Here is a 15,945-nt window from a genome sequence, read left to right as displayed (position 1 = left end):
TGCAGAGAAGCTAGAATTTGCTGTTCAGCCCCCACACATCCCCCTCACATTTGGGAGCAGTTGATTTTCCCTAAAACAGAGCCAACCGCCTGTGTCCCTCAGTGCGGAGTGTTAATGGGCTGCCTGGAAGGACCCTGTGTGCCCTCACGGCCCCCATCCGGGAAATGAGGCTCCCCATTGGCTGGCAGCGGGAGGATGGTCCTTGCCAGCACCTAGCATGGTTCTCTGCCAAGTTCTAGCTCCACATCTCCAGGGTGGTAGGAACCTAGACTATATATAGCATTGTGCTAAGCAATTCTTATCAGACATGTCTGCCCTCCCCTGTGGGAGTGGAGCACTTCTATCAGAGAACCAGAACCTAGAGAGCATGAGCCATCTCCAAGGGCCTTTTATTCTGGGAAGGGGTGTGTGTGTGTGTGTGTGTGTGTGTGTGTGTGTGTATGTATGTGTGTGTGTATGTATGTGTGTATCTGTGTCTGTCTGTCTGGTTCAGAGCTGCTTACTTTCCTCCTGTGTTTCAGATGCTGATAGATTGAAAGGTCATGCTAGATGAAGGTGCTGATGTGGGATGAGGGCCAGGAGGGGCTGATAGCTCTCCAATGAATATTGAGCTTAGAGGGAGAGAAGCTAGGGGCATGTGACATGGCTGAAGGTACAGTTGTGCCCTACATCAAAGACCAGCCTCCGCTTTCTCTTCCTGGTTTCCTGTTTGCCATGCTTTGCCCAAGGATGTCTTTTGACCTCTCTCTTCCTTCTTTCGGACCTCTTGCATTCCCTGCCTTCCTCTACCACTTCCTCCTCCCTTTGATTTTCTTTAGGATATATGAGGGCAAACACAGTGATTGGCATCCTGGATCTGTGTCTACTCTTCATCCTTACCCCTGTTTGGGGTTTCTGGAGATCTGGCTCCAGTTGGGCAGAGAGGGCTCAGCTGTCCTCTGGAGGAGTTTTGGTGGTGGGTGAGCATGTTGTGCTGGCTGGTTCAGGGCAGGGTGGGTTGGATATTCCCCTCTTTCCTCTCATAGGTGCTGTTGAGCCACCAATTTTTGTGGTTTTGTGACCACAAGTGCTGACTGATGTCACATGACTCCAGTCTTGTCAGTGAATCATCACCAGGCTGCTTACTGGAAACTGGATGCAGCAAGGAAATAGGATTTAACCACTCTCTACCTCCCAGGTAAGTCCAGTGTGGGCTGCTCCCTCCAGCCTTCCCCATTCTCCTTCCTTCCCATGAACACCATTTTCTTATTCCGTTGGGGAATCCTCAGACGTTTCCATTCAGAATCTCCCAAACAATTGTTCTCTTTTTTGCATTCTCCTCCTTCTGGCTTTTCTGTGAATGGGGTTAGTAACCAGCACAGGGTTGGGGGCAGGATGGGCAGCTGAAGTGGTCAGGCTGTGCGGACGTGTGGGAGATAGCTGGGTAGTGTTGCTGGGTGTGGCAGTTGGCAGAGCATTTGGGCCTCCCACAGTAACTGAATAGAAACTCTCCTTGGCTCCAGCATCCAGCAAGAGGTTCTGGGTTTAACCCCTCTGTAATCCTGGGAGCCTTCCTGGTGCCTGGGGATTCTCTCCCCTGTATAGTCTCAGTGGATAGCCTGTCTTAACTCTAGATACATTTTGCCTTGATGGGGCTTAGTCTAGGTTGGTGGTCTAGAGTTTGGACTGGGCTGAGCAGTGAGCTTTGGGACTCTCCCTAATTTTGGGGTTTCTTTGAATGAGCCACTTTCTTCCTCTAGGCCTTCATTACCTTTGCCTTAAAAAAAAAAAAAAACAAAAAAAACCCTGGTCCAGTAAGCCATTGCAAAGCATCTCTAGGAAGTTGACAAAGAAATGCTTTTTTTCTGCCTCACTTGTTGCCGGTCACAATAATAGCAGTGGTGATTAAAAATGAAAAATGATGATGGCCTGCAGAATTGGGGAGGTCAGTGGCATCATTGATACAATTCACAAAGCAGACTCTTGGTGCCCGCACATCACTTGGAAGACTCTCTCCTATCGAGTAGATGACTACAGCATTCTTGGCCAGTAAAGCCAGTTGAAATTAGCCAACAGTAGATTGGTCTGGGCTCTAAAGATAAAAGGAATTATGCTGGGTGATTTTCGGAGGTACCTATGGGATCCTACCTCTGGCCACACAGTGGTCGCCTCTCTCTGCTCATATGTTTCGGTGGGGATGGGGGGTTCGTCTTCTTAAGCTGTTCCCGTTGCTATCCAGGGAAGACTAGCCAATTCTGCTTCCTGTTATTTTTTATTCTCCTCTGTCCATTTGAGATGAGTCTCTAGGTTGGCTGTGAGCAGCCTGAGGGATCCAGGGCTGTTGGGAAGAATCTGGTGTCTCTTCCTTCAAGGACCCTGACAGTTCTCAGCCCTCCAGCAGTACTGCAGTGAGGGATGGCAGGGGGTGTTGGAGTGGAGAGATATTGACTTGGGTGCAGCTGGGGAGACTGAAAGGAGAGAGCCAAGTCCCTCAAGAAGTATTGGCTAGAGTCTGGCCAGCCCTGGCTGCTGGCTGTGCTTGGGAGTCTCAGCCCTCACATGTGCAGTGCGTCCCTGGGCATAGCCCTTCGTGACCCCCACTCCCACAAATAGCCCTGTCCTTGGTTAGATTGGGAAAACCAGGGTGGGAAGTAAAGGGGAGGTTGGTTTTGCTCCTGGTCATGCAGTTATCTCTGTGGCCTCTGATGTTTCCAGAATTGGGATTGGTGCTTCCCTGCTGATTTTCCTATTTTTGTCCCTCATCTGGTTCTTTTCCTCCTTGCTCACCAGCCTGGGTTCTACACACATGACATGGGGCATTATGTGTTGCCAATGAGGATAGCAGAACAGTTGGTATCCCCTGAGAGAGGGGCCGACATATCTGGCACTTTTTTCTTGACCTTTGAATTTCTGAGGTCTGGGAGCCAGGAGGCAGCATGGGGCCTTTCCATCCGGGATCCAGCAGAAGTTAACAGAGCTGGTGGCTCTGGAGCCGAGGTGGTATGGCTTGGCTGGGAGTTGTGAGGGAGAGGCCCTGCCAGGGGCCCTGATTGGTCAGCACCTTCTCTATTCCATTGAATCCTGGTCCGGTCAGCTCTGTGAATTGTTTAATGCGTATCTTGGCTCTGTCCCCCGGCTCGAGTGTCCCTAAGGCTGCAGCTACAGCTTTAGAGAGGATCTGTACCTTGTGCTGGTCACTTTTTTGGGCATGTTACCTCCCTCTGAGATATGTAAGAGATACCACCGTTTCCTACCAGCTGGCTGTCTGTGGGAGGCCTTCATTTTGCTTTGCTTTTCTGAGACTTGGAGTGACTGTGAGGAAAGCATGGACTGAGTTTGCTTTCTTGCTGGCTCCTTCCCCAAGAACTGCTCGTGGACTGATAAAGCCAGAGAACACCTCCAGGGCCCCATGGCCTGTGCAGAGCCCGGTGCCATAGTGTCAAGCCTGTGGGGATGGATTGGGGATATGGAGGCAGATAGAGCCACGTGGGAAGGTGGTATGTGTGGTTAAATCACAGGAGCAAGTCCAGGAGGGTGTGGGAGGACAAGTCCAGTGCTCAGCGAGGGCTGCCTATCGTGGCCCAGGATGGATGTGTACATCTCCTGTGAAGGATTTGCATCTGAGTGTCTGATACTGAAGTCAGGATAGTGCCCCAATCAGGGTCTGTAATGAGGCATGAAGTTATGAGATGGGCATCAGAGTTTTTGGTCCAAGGGAAACTGACCTTTTTTAAGGACCCTCCTCTCCTTATCTGATTTCATCCTCAGAACAACCATATGACATAGGGGTCACTTCCCTTTTATAGTTAAAGAAACTGATTAAGTGACTTAACCCAAGGTTATGTATTTGGTAAGTGAGGTTATTGAGATTTAAATGCATGCACTTCTTATTCCAAAGCCTCTACGTTCTCCTTACTCTTTTGGGCTGAAGTCAGACATTTTTGTGAACTAAGATCCTCAGAGGACTGATGTGAACTAGAGCGAAAAGGCAGACACCCAGAGGAACTTTCCAGTCACTGGGGACAGTTGTGCCACATTCCTTTTGGGGGAGGCAGGGCAGACGCAAATGCCCTTTGGTAGCCATGGACAGGCAGAGCTGAGTAAGGCCAGTACATGGCGTCTGCTGCTGTGTATGGAGCCTCTGCTATATGCCAGGGGCCGTGCCAGGCGCTGGAGATGCAGAACTCAACGAAGTCAAGTTTCCGCTTTCCTGGGGCATACATTCTAGTGTGGAGAGACACCGCTAATAATGATTTTTAAAAAGAATTCAAAAATGTACAGGATAGACATCTATGGAGATTGTGTGGGGATGAAAAGGGGGACCCCCACACACATAAGGAGGAGAATCCAGATGATGGTCAGAGGAATCTAGAGACTTAGGAGCTCAGCCACCTGCAGCCACATCAATTGAGCTTTCCTTCAGGGAGTTAGGACCGGCACAAACTAACCCCCTCTTTTTTCCTAGGGAAATCCATCCAAGGTCCCCATAGCTTACAGGAACTTGTCATGAGTCAGGGATCAAGGTGGGGTAGATGTCAAGCCTTTGGTCTCCAGCAGACCGGTTCTCTCCTGTCTGCCACGGTTGCCGTTGGCTTTCCGCCTCATGCCCTCCTAGGCATCAGCTGACTTTTCTCGGGCTGGCCACTGTGCCCCATACTTGCCATGCAACACAGGGAAACATGCAGGTTAGATCTTTGCCGAGCCACTGGTCAAATGTTCCTGCAGGGGGCTAGTTCTGAACTCAGCCTGTCCTGCCAGGACAAGCCGTTCCCAGAGTTAATGGTCTCGCGATAGGGAAGGGATGGGCACCAGGCATAGAGAAGTGACCTGTGCCAGATGCTTGGTTGAGCTCAGTGTCTTGAGAGGCAGAGGCAGGTTGGTGGTGCTGGGGACAGGGCAGGCATGTGTCATGTGTTCAGCGCATGTAGCTCCAGGGCTCGGGACTTGTTTACTTGGTGGAAGAGACAGCGGACCTGCGAGTCAGGCCATGTGATTCTTCGCTCCTTGGCTGATCGTGGACAGCTGACCCATCAGACTGCACACACTGCCATCTGCTGCCAGAGGTCTGAAGTTGCACAGGGATGAGGTAGTGTAGTTGGGGGTGCTCAGGGAGGAGGAGGGTCAGGAAAGTGGGGTTTGTATTGCTCTGTGTTGAGGAGTCAGCAGACCTTGATTCTGGTCCTAGCTCTTGTTGGTAAAAACTCACTCACTTTCGTCCTTTCACCTCCAGTTTCATTATCTGTGAAATGAGGGGATGGAATCAGAATCTCTTTGGAGGTTCCAGCTTTATCCTGGGGCCTCCCTGAATGTTCATGGAGATCTTCCTTAGCCAGTAATTCAAGATGAGGAAAACTAGGCCCAGGTTTCCACAAGAGAAGGGGAGGGATCTTGATGACCTGTCTCAAAGCAGCGGAAGAGGTACGGTTAGAATTAGGGTGGTGGGTGGGAGGAGGTAGATCTTAAAGAACCTCCCAGAAGTGGAAGCAGAGGGCTGGAGGTTTCGCGAAGGTGTTGATGAGGATCCACCGGGTGGCAGGGGACATGGCTACGGGCTTCTCCTGGGAGGCTTGTTGGAGATGGGATTATGTGGGAGCTGCTGGGGGCTTGCTCTCCTGCTCTAGGAGAGATGCTCCATCCTGTCTGGCCCTAAACCCTGGAGAGAGAATGCAGCTGTGGGTTGAGGGAGAGTCTGTGCCCCTTGCTTTCAGGAAGTTTTCCTTTATATTTAGCCTTCTCTTTTCATGTGTGTTTTGAGGCCCTCGACTAAAAAATTTAATTTAAAAAAAAAACAATGAAAAAAATTTTAAAAATATCTCGGAGCCACTGGTTCCATTTTGGCTTTTTAGTCTTGAGTCACGCTTAAAAAGATAGCAAAATAAAACACATGCAGGGAAGCCAAAAGTCCCAGGCCCAGCCAGACTGGGGCTAGGAGTGGCTGGGACTCTGGCCTAGCTTCTCCACGGCAGTGTTACTCCCAGACATACACCACTTCTGCAAGGCTGTGTGGGTAGGAGCCCCTGGGGCTGAGGGGGCACATCATGCAATCTGCTAAGCAGAATGTAGAGTTTTAAAATAGCTACATTTCTCCAAGACACTATCTGCTTGCCGCTTTGTGGGATGTTTACCTGGGATTAATAATAGCTGAGTGCCACCCCACTGCCAGTATGGAATAGCAAACAGCGATCTGGGCTAGGACTCAGGCAAGAGAGGAATTGAGTAATAACCATCGTGTCAGCTCATCGTTCTTTTCACACTTGCTGGCTCATTTGGTCCTCACACAGCCCTGAGAGGGTAGGTGGTCTTATCCTTGTCGTTGGTAAAACTCAGCCAGAGAGTCCATCCTGCCAAGATTTAACTGCTTGTAGCTGCTTCTCGCGGGTCTCCCATTCAGGTCCTCTGACTTCAGCTGTCATTTTCTTGGGGTTCTGACTAGTGGGTCAGCGACAGGAGTAGGGGAGTGGAGTCTTTGGCAGTTTCCTTAATTTCTGAAGGCCTTAGAGGGCCTAGAGATTCCTTTTCTATGTGTTGAATGGGAAATGAAACCTCAGCATGTCCAGGTCCTCCAACTCTCTGATTCTTCAGACTTCTTGGAGCTCTTGTGAGAACTGGCTTGCACTTCTTGGCTGGGAAGCCAGCCACTCACCATGTGTTCTTGGAGAGATTTCCTGTATTTGGAAGCTTCTGGAATATGTGATGCATCAAACCACTGTGACACATCTGTATGGCACCTCATGCCTATGCACACAGGCATGCATCTGCTGAGTGCAGCTCACTTAGAGATGAGGCCCAGTGTGGGGTCTTTGAGATTTTTTCAACACATTTGTAAGAGATGCCCTGAGCCTTGCCCAGCATGCATGTTGTGTGTATGCTACCTGTTTGCTGGCTAATGTACAGCGGCTGCTGGAAGCCTTGGCTAATGTACAATGTAAAGTAAGGGACTACAAAGACTGGCTTCAGCTCTGAGTGTCTCCTTCATGATTGACTTGAAAAAGTAGGGCTTACCCACAGAGAGAAAGGTGGGTAAGAGAACTCATGGGTGTCAGTTTTCCTTAAAGGCAGAGCATAACCCCCCAGTCTTTATAAGGGCTGCTAAGGCAGAGTATTGGACAGCAGGACTTCTTGGCCAGTTAGCCCTCTGAGTGACCTTTGTTTAAATAGACCTGGAATTTGTATGAAGGGGGAAATAATGGTTTATCTTTATTTACAGCTGATTTAACCACGATGGTTTAGACTTTTTCTGGGGATATTCCTTTAGGGCGATTGAGGCTGGACAGGGCAGCATGCATATGTGTCTCTGAATGTCCGTCCTTTTGTATTTCCGGAATACATCCTTGGCTCATACAGAAACCCTGTGATGGGGAATCCACAGCTTAATTGTTTTAGTGGATAAAGCCTTCTGTAGCTTCATGTGTGAAGATTTGTCATGTTGGACCCATGTTGGACCCAGTTCATTCTGTTCACTTGAAGGATGGAAAAGAGAATGGGCAGAATTTCAGCAAGGAGAGTGATTTGGGCTAGACTTCGAGAGAACTGTGCATCACCTCTGCTGAGGGTTCCTGAGGAAAGATGAAGCTTCTTTATTTGAGGTAGGAGACTGGGTGTCCTCCACAGGATCCTCCCAGTCCAGAGTCTGTGGCACTTTGAGATGGTCCCTGGAACAGCATGAAGTCTGGGTGCCAGGATCTAGAGCAGGCATTTCTCTCCATCTTTCCCATCTGCCTTCAAGACAGGCCCAAGCTGGATGGAATTGAGGGGATACATGGGCAGGGTACACCAGTGTAGGCATCCAGCCTGGAACTTTGACCTTGTTTCTCTTTGCAGAGAGAACTTCTGGCACTGATCTTAAGGAACTGGTGTTACTTGCATATAAAAAAAGAGAAAGGCATGTTGTCCCTCATCTTTTCCAGGAAAGAGCCCTGAGCTGCTCTAATCCTATGATGGGGAGGGAGAAGGGCCATGTAGAGGACACAGGGCCAGACATAGTTTGCTGGGAAGAAGGTAGGAGGTGGGAGAGGAACATCCCAGGGCAGGCCCACAACTCTGGGAGCCACGTTGCATGCTATACTAAAGACACAGGGATGTGTTCAAATGGGCCTACTATTTAGAGGTAACCCAGAGTCTGAAATAAATCAGTTAGTGGCTAAATGAGAGTTGTATTAAATGTGGAAAATCATATATTCTTTTGTGTCATCACCACCTACAGATTTAGCATCAAAAGTCCTGAAAGGCTGAGGATGGTGAAATGAGCCCTGTCTACAAGATCATGCTTATTATATATTGACTTTTTGTCTCTTTTCGTTCCTATTTCCCACTCTTTCTTATTCCTTAGGTCTACATGAATATTTATTTATGCATGCAGTTGTGTTATTTCCTTGGGGTACAGTTCTTCCAGTGTCATTGGCATCCATGAATGTGTGACTTTGATTTCAAATGTAAACAAACCACTGGCTTACAGCAGGCACCAGCCATCTCTGAGACAAGGGCTCCGGCAGCTGCCTGCAGACGCCCTTCCCCCGTAGCCCTGTACTGTTTCGGCCAGATGCCTGAGATGAGAGTCAAGGGTGTCCTTGCAGGGACCTGCTCGACCCCACGTCATGTGTCCTGCTTGGTGGGTGGTGCTCACACATGCATCTTCCAATCTTATTAGCTGGTAGTGCTTTTCACCTTGACCCGAGGAGTGGTGTTGGAAGTTTGAGACTGTACGTACCCTGCTAGGAGGCCAGAGATGACAAGCCCAGACAGAGAAGAAGGGAATACAGGCTCCTGGCCACTAGCCTCTCTCAAGACAGGTGGACTTTGTGTTAAGCAAACTCATTTAATCTTTTGGGCCTAATAGAAGTGATTTGTATTTTCTCTCCTTCTCTCTTTTCCCTCCTCTCTGTCACTCACCCTCCCCCCACTCCCCAGCCTCCAAAGAATTTAATCTGCTGGACAACAAACAATACTGTTATAAAACTTTGAAAACAAGAGGGCGCGGCCTCCCTGACAAGGAGAAGGGCATGCCGGGTAACGGCCCGAGGGAGCGTGCCAGGCCTGAGATGGAGCCGGGCGAGAGCCCAGTTGGCTGGGTACCTGGGCGCCTGCCCCTGCATAGCCCACTAGCCGCACCATCCCCAGGCCAGAGGGGAAGGAACCGAAACAAAAGGGGGGGCAGAGAAACGCTTGAAAAGGGAAGTTGCACATGTTCCCCTCTCTCTGATCTGATGGGAATGCACTAGACTATGAAACTTCCTCCTCCACCTCTTCTCCCGAGCCCCTCCCTCCCTCTTACCCTCCTTCCTCCTCTCTCCTCCCTCCTTTCTCCTCTTTCCTCCTCCTCCCTTCTGCTACTCACTATTCTTGAGCCTGGCAGACAGAGGTCCTGATAGCAGAATGAGGCTGGAATAGCACCATAGGTGCAGCTACCAGCTGGGCCAGCCAAAGGAGAAGGAGAGAAAGTGGGCTCGCAGTTGGCTTTGGACTCCAACCTACCCTCTGTCTGGCCCAGCCTCCTTCCCTTCTATTAGGGAAGTGGAACCACGTCATGTCACAGGGTGTGCCCAGTCCATGTGTGTGGACCAGGTGTGTGCCCAGGTACTGGGGAGAACTGCCAGTCAGAGGTTAGTTCAGGAAGCACCCTGGGCTTCCTGGTGCCCCCCTCGGGCTGTGCTCTGCTCTGGGGAAGGTGTTTGACTTGTTGAAATGCTCTCTCCTTTGAGATGCTGTGCTCTCCCTCCAGGGAGGAGCAGAGGCTGTGCTGCAGAGGCTGGGGCATGCCTCTGGAGGAGCTCTTGGGAACAGGAACGTGCTTCTCCCAGCGAGAGCAGCCATGCCATCTTGTGAATGTGGTGCCTGGTAGGATACTGCGTCTGTTAGTTACTTCTTCTTGGTGGCTGAAGGAGGAGGTCACCAGCTCTGCCTTGGGGAGGTGCGGAAGCTGGGCTTTGGGGCGTCTCCTTCCCTACCTCCAGAGTTAGATTTCACCTGAGACTGTGGTTTCACTTTTGAGTCCATCTTCACTGAGTCAAGCAGATGATTTAGGAATGACCAGGGAGCAGCGTTGGTGGTTTGCCTTTGGATCTGCATTGGTTTGGACCCGTGAACTCTGTGGTGGGCATTGTGTTTGTGTAATAGACCATTGGTATGCTCATTTTTCCTCTCGCGGAAAGCACTAGCTTCCTTGAAAGCAGTTCAGGGCCATGCCTATCCTTCTGTGCCAGAGCTGAGCCCTTCTACTGGGGGGATGTGGAGACACCCGAGCCCCAGTCTTCATTCCACTCCTCCTCCTTCCCTTTGCCCTCCACTGTCTTTTGCTGTCCCCCCAGCTTATCCCAGGGGCAGGGTAACCTTGGTGCATCCTCCTATCCAGCCAGCAATCCCGACCCAGGGGCCCTGTGCCTGGACTGAGTCTAGGCTTTTTGTCAGTAGTGTTAAGGGATGGACAGAAAACTGAACTTTTAGGAGTGCAGCTGCCTAGGAGCATAGACCTCCATACCTCTGACCTAGGGGAAACCAGAAAAACTGATACTGGGTCCACATAGGCTTGGAAGGCTGTTACTTCTTGCATTGTTACCTGAGTAGCAGTTTGAGGGGCACTGTGGGTTTGGAGGATGTGATTCCCACACTGGGGCTCAGGGCCTGGGAAATGCAGTGGTCCCTGGGTTCTGAGTCCTCCTTTGAAGGCCACCCTGCCAAAAAGGAAGAGCCTAATGGAGGTTTCTGGGGACTTTGGGCCAGCCAGTAACTCCATGCTCCCTCCTGCCCACCCTTGGCCCCTCATGTGTATACCCTTCCTTTTATCACCCTTCCCTCTGATTCACAGCCCCCACCCCGGCAGCTAAAGACAGAATGTCCAGGCTGCTGCCTAGAATGACAGGAAGCTGGTCTGCCCTTTCAGTTTATACATGCAATGGCCTGGGCCTGTCTCTTGAGGGCAAGACATTCTCCTTTTACAAAAGAGCCTTCCCCAGGCCCCTCTCTCACCAAGATGAGCTCTTCCTTACTGCCAGGAGCCCTGAAATCAGCATTCCCAGAGGAAAGAAGATGGCCATCTGGGCTTGGCTTCCGGCTCCCCCCATCTGGCTGGAACACACATCAGTCACGTAAGTAGCTGTGACTCAGCACCCAGCGCTGCCTTGGCAGAACCTTCCCACGTTCTGGATTTGCACACAGTGTGGTAGCGCAGCACAAGCAAGCAGGGTTAGGCAACTGGGGGCCAGTGTCTGTTTGTTCAGTGGGTTTGCTTGTAGATTTCAGAAACGAGAACTCCTTCACCTTCCCGTTTTCCTCCAGTGTTATTTTTTAGGTACCATGCTAGGCTTTAAAGACAAAGCATCATTTACAGAATGAAGCAGAAGCTGTCTTTGCATCTCCAAACTGTTTTTAACCAACAACCTATAGATTGTATTTAACCCTCAGATGTGTTTGACCTGCACGGGTTTTGGTTTTGGTTTTGGTTTTGGTTTGAGACAGGGTTTCACTCTGTAGCCCAGGCTGGAGTACAGTGGCATAGTATCAGCTTGCTGCAACCTCTGCCTGCCAGGCTCAAGCAGTTCTCATGCCTCAGCCTCCTGAGTAGCTGGGACTACAGGTGTGTGCCATCACACCTGGCTAGGGTTATTTTAATGTATCTGATTTTGCATGCATTTAGACAAAGTACGGCCTCTCCAGGACACTGTATTTCTGCTGCCTGCTGTTACCACTTCTCTGTCTCAGGTTTCCTGCCTGAGCCCTCTGAGCAGCCTACCTCAGCCTCCTCTCTTTACATGTGAAGACACTGAGGCCCATTCAGGGCAAGTGGCAGGTTCCTGTTCTCAGAGTTGGGGCCAAGCAGGTATTAAAACCATTGTGTTCTGATTCTCTGTGTGCCCAGGCAGATGAATGCCCTGGTGTGAGGTGGAGAAACCTCCAGGTAGAATGTGGGGACAGAAATGGACCAGGCTGGAGTATAGCTCCCACACCTTTTCCCTGCATGGCAGCACTCACAAGACTGACATACCCACCCTTCTGGGTGGGTGGTTTTCCTCCCCAGACAGCCATGCCAGCCCTTTCACCCTCGGCCAGTTTGTTTGGAGTCATTAGGCTGAGCTGGGTAAAACCCGTCACCCTCCTTGGATGGCAGCAGGCCGGGGTTTTCACGGGCTGCCTTCTTACAGGTCTAGGTGGCCTTCAGGCATGGTACCAAGGAGAGCAAGCCCCTTCCAGCCCTTGTCAGACTAACTGGCTGCTTCCTAGTAGGGAACAGCCACCAGCTTGTTTCAGCGAAGAGTCATTGCTCAGCTAACTCTGAGAGGAGAAAACTGGTTCTGTTGGGAGGGCTGAGACCTGAAGGACCCCTTTTAACCAGTGGAATTGGAAAGGCAAAGGATTTCAATACTAACGTGATTTTTTCTCCACTTCTTTTAGAGTGTTTAATTAAAGTGATGCATTGTTAATGGCTTCTTATCTCTTCTTCCAGAGAGTTAAGAGTTAAATTTTAGAATCCAGGAGTGGGGACCCAGACTCTGGCTTCTGTTAATTCCCTCAGTGGCAGTGGCCCCCTGCTATGCACAGCCCCTCTGCTGGACTCCGAATGGTCCCTTACGGGTAGCAGGAGAGACGTTAAATAATCACACTGATGACCAAGTGAGATAAGTGGCTACTGAAGGAAAGAACTTGAGGCTGGCGAGGACCACTTAACCTTCTAGCAAGCCGGGCTAGACTCAGGGAGGCTTTCCTGAGCTGAGGGGAGGATGGTTGAAGTTCCCTGGAGTGGTGGGGGGTGAGGGCGGGGCTGAGGGGTGGTAGCTAAGGGAGGGTGAAGGAGAGTATTCCAGAAGAGACAACAGCTTAAGCAGGGCCTTGCGACGGAGGGAGGTGCTTTCTGATCACCGCGGAACACCTGTGTGAGGGCTTATAGGAGGGGGTTTGTGGATACTGGTAACTAGAAGTTGATAAGGAAGAGTGGCTAAAATAAAAAGCGGAAAAGTGAGAATCTCATCAAATCCCCTCATTTTACAGGATTTGGACTCCCAGTAATAACTGTCCTTAAACACTCACTCCTGACCTTACAACCAGGCTGTTACCTGGTTAACAAGCCCCAGGTGTTGGCTGCAGTTGTCATCAGTGAGAGCCCTTGTGTGCATATCTGCCCCGGCTCTCCCACCTGTGACTGAGGCTGGCAAGTCCCACCATGGGCCGCAGAGCCTAGCGCTGGTGACAGAATCGCTTGTTGCAGGTTCATCTTTGGCGTCTTTCCCACAGCCACAGCCATGCTGGGGAAAGACGGCAGAGGAGCTAGAGGAGCAGGAGAACAAAGCAAGCTGCCCCAGACCACCCAGCCTTCGCAGAACCCAGATCGTGCTCCTGTCTCCACCTAAGTATAACGTGTTATGTAGTCAGTATGATCCCAATCAGTGCAGAAGTATCACCTAGGAATTTCCTGCCCCACCCACCCTGTTTTGTTCTTAATGAAGTTCAAGAACAAAATGAGATGATAGTCAAGTTATGGAGCAGGCTGCAGTGGGTACAAGGGCGGAAACGCAGTCTTTGGAGTTAGACCTGGGATCTGCATTTATTGGTTGTGTGACTGCAGACAAGTTATTTAGCCTCATTAAGGATGAATTTCTTCTGCAAAAATTGGAATAATATCTGCCCCATACGACTGTTGTGAGAATTAAATATCACAACTTTTGATGTTCAAATTCTATTTCTTTCTTCTCCTTCTAGCAACACATACTGTTAGTGCCAGGAACCATAAAAATTATAAGCCTGTATCTGGAGGCTGGAATAATTGGTAGGGAACCTAAAATACACAAGTTTCTACCCTGTCTCTTTTCTCTTGGTTATGGTATCAGAGGAAATACACGTATTTTCTTAGCTTCAGACAACCAAAAAAGATGATGCCGTAAGGAGATGGGAAATCTAATTTGGAATACAGTGTGCAAATCTTATTTTCAAGCAGAGTTTGAAAATAAAACTCGATTCTTATGTTAGAGGATTATCTGCTTAATACAATTATAGGGTACCAGTTTAAGTCACATCAGAGGTTAAATAAGATTGCAGATTAACGGGGTCATATTTGAATGTTCTGATACTTACATAAGAGGTGGGAAGGAGGAACGCATGCTCTTCTCAAATAAGACACATAGAAGAGTTGCCCTGGCCCAGGTGGAAACTCACCTTTGTGTAGCAGCTGGAGCTTCACTCCACAGGCAGATAAGGTGCTTGTGTCCTGATGAAGTAAGAGACTGTATCTGGAAACACTTTGTATACTGTGAAATACTATACAAATGCAGGGCAGTATGCATGTAAATATTAATGTATTTTAATGATAATTTTGGCTATTTTATTTCATCATATATAATAACTTATGGTGACTGGTATGAAGTTAAATAGAATTAACCTAGAATTAATGAGTTTTGTATTGCTCTCATCTATTTGAAGCATCAGCTGTGACTTTCATGTTGCTTTGCGCAGCACTGTGTAACTTCCTTTGTGCCTTTCCCATGGAGCACTGTGTCATATCACAAGTAGAACTGCAAGAAGACATTTCTCCTCAGGGCAGAGGCTGGGTCTTCCGATTGAATCTCCCTTCTTTCTTCATTGAGATCCTCTTCTTCTGGAAGCTGGTTTCACATGGTGGCTTAGATTTTTCCATCTTTGTATCTAGCACCATTTGAAATCAGTGTTTTAGGAGTAAGAATTGCAGCACAGCCAAGGGTGGACTGCAGAGGAACTGCTGCTCATGGGACTGGCTCCTCTCCTCCTGCCACTTGAGTCTGTTCGAGAAGTCCAGAGAAGAACTTGAAGAGCAAAATACACTCTTGAGTTTGTTGGGTTTTGGGAGAAGTGACAGTAGGGAAGGGGGTTGTGTTTAAAATAAACACAGTGGCTTGAGCAGGGGCAGAGGTTGTGATGCTATTTCTGTTGACTCCTAGCAGCCGTTACCAGCATGAATGTGTTGGTAGGGCCTTTGAGTGTGGCAGTTGTCATACTCTGTTGGATAACAATGTATTGGGTATCGGTTGTCATGGGGCAGGGGAGAGGGCAGTACACCTGGAGGACCATTTTGTCCACATCAGCACCGTCAGTCTGCTCTTAGAGGATGCCCTGGAGTATTCAGCGTCAGTTGCGGGGCACCCGAAATCAGACTTGCCACCTGGACTGTCGAGGTGCAGACCCTGGGAGCACCACTGGCCCATCTCTTACACAGGCTGACCGATTTCTCCTGGTGTTCAGAGTCTGTTTTTGTCTAGCACCATTTGAAATCGGTTATGATGTAGGGGGAAAAGCAGCAGCCTCGAAGTCTCATGCCAAGTCTGGGCGGCAGCAGCCTGTGGTTTCCTGGAAGATGGATGGGCAGAGAATGGGGAAGGAAGATCATGTTTTTCCCTACTAACTTCTTTAACTGCATGTATGATATGTTATTGCAGAGGTAAGAGATAGTTTAATGGATTTTAAAAAACAAATTACTATAGTTTATCTGATGTTCTCAGTTGCATTTTGCTGAAATGTAGTACTGCACTAAATTCTATAAATTGATTGCTGTTGGATTATCTTTCTGTTGAGAAGAGTCTATTCATGCATCCTGACCTTAATAAATACTATGTTCAGTTGATCATGTCTGTGTTTTTCATCTATTATTTCCCATTCATAATTCTGTGACAATAAGAAGTGGGTCCTGAAAAATTAATTTGCTATGCAGATCTTGCCTACTTCATAAAGAATTCAAAGTAGGTTACAGCCAGACAGACATTAAAAATGAAACCCATTAAGGCAAGAATGAAATTCTGTGAGCCAAGAAATGAAATGAGAGAACAGATTAGGGAAGAGAAGAAATGTTGAAGATCAAGGCTGAGGGATGCTCCCTACTGAATGGGAAAATTGTCCTTGGTTCCCCATGGGCTGTAGACACAGCCCTTCTGCCAGCAACTGTTCCTGCAAGGAACTTGTGCTCAACTGAACATACTGTCACATGGTTCCTTGGAGGGGCACAGACTGATTTCA

At 49.1% G+C, this 15,945-nt stretch overlaps 1 long non-coding RNA gene across 5 annotated transcripts in view; it reads left to right on the top strand.

Moving 5' to 3' along the window:
- The window catches only part of LOC105484879 (uncharacterized), a 67,423-nt gene extending 51,867 nt beyond the window's left edge, over positions 1–15,556 (top strand). For all 5 annotated transcript variants that reach the window (XR_011613511.1, XR_011613513.1, XR_011613508.1 and 2 more), the window contains one exon: positions 1,026–15,556. This is a non-coding gene — a long non-coding RNA (uncharacterized lncRNA). The remainder of the gene's footprint in view (positions 1–1,025) is intronic.
- Positions 15,557–15,945: the final 389 nt, after the last annotated feature.

This window comes from Macaca nemestrina, chromosome 1 (assembly GCF_043159975.1).
Source record: "Macaca nemestrina isolate mMacNem1 chromosome 1, mMacNem.hap1, whole genome shotgun sequence".
Lineage (NCBI taxonomy): Eukaryota > Metazoa > Chordata > Mammalia > Primates > Cercopithecidae > Macaca > Macaca nemestrina.
This window is presented reverse-complemented; position numbering and strand designations above follow the sequence as displayed.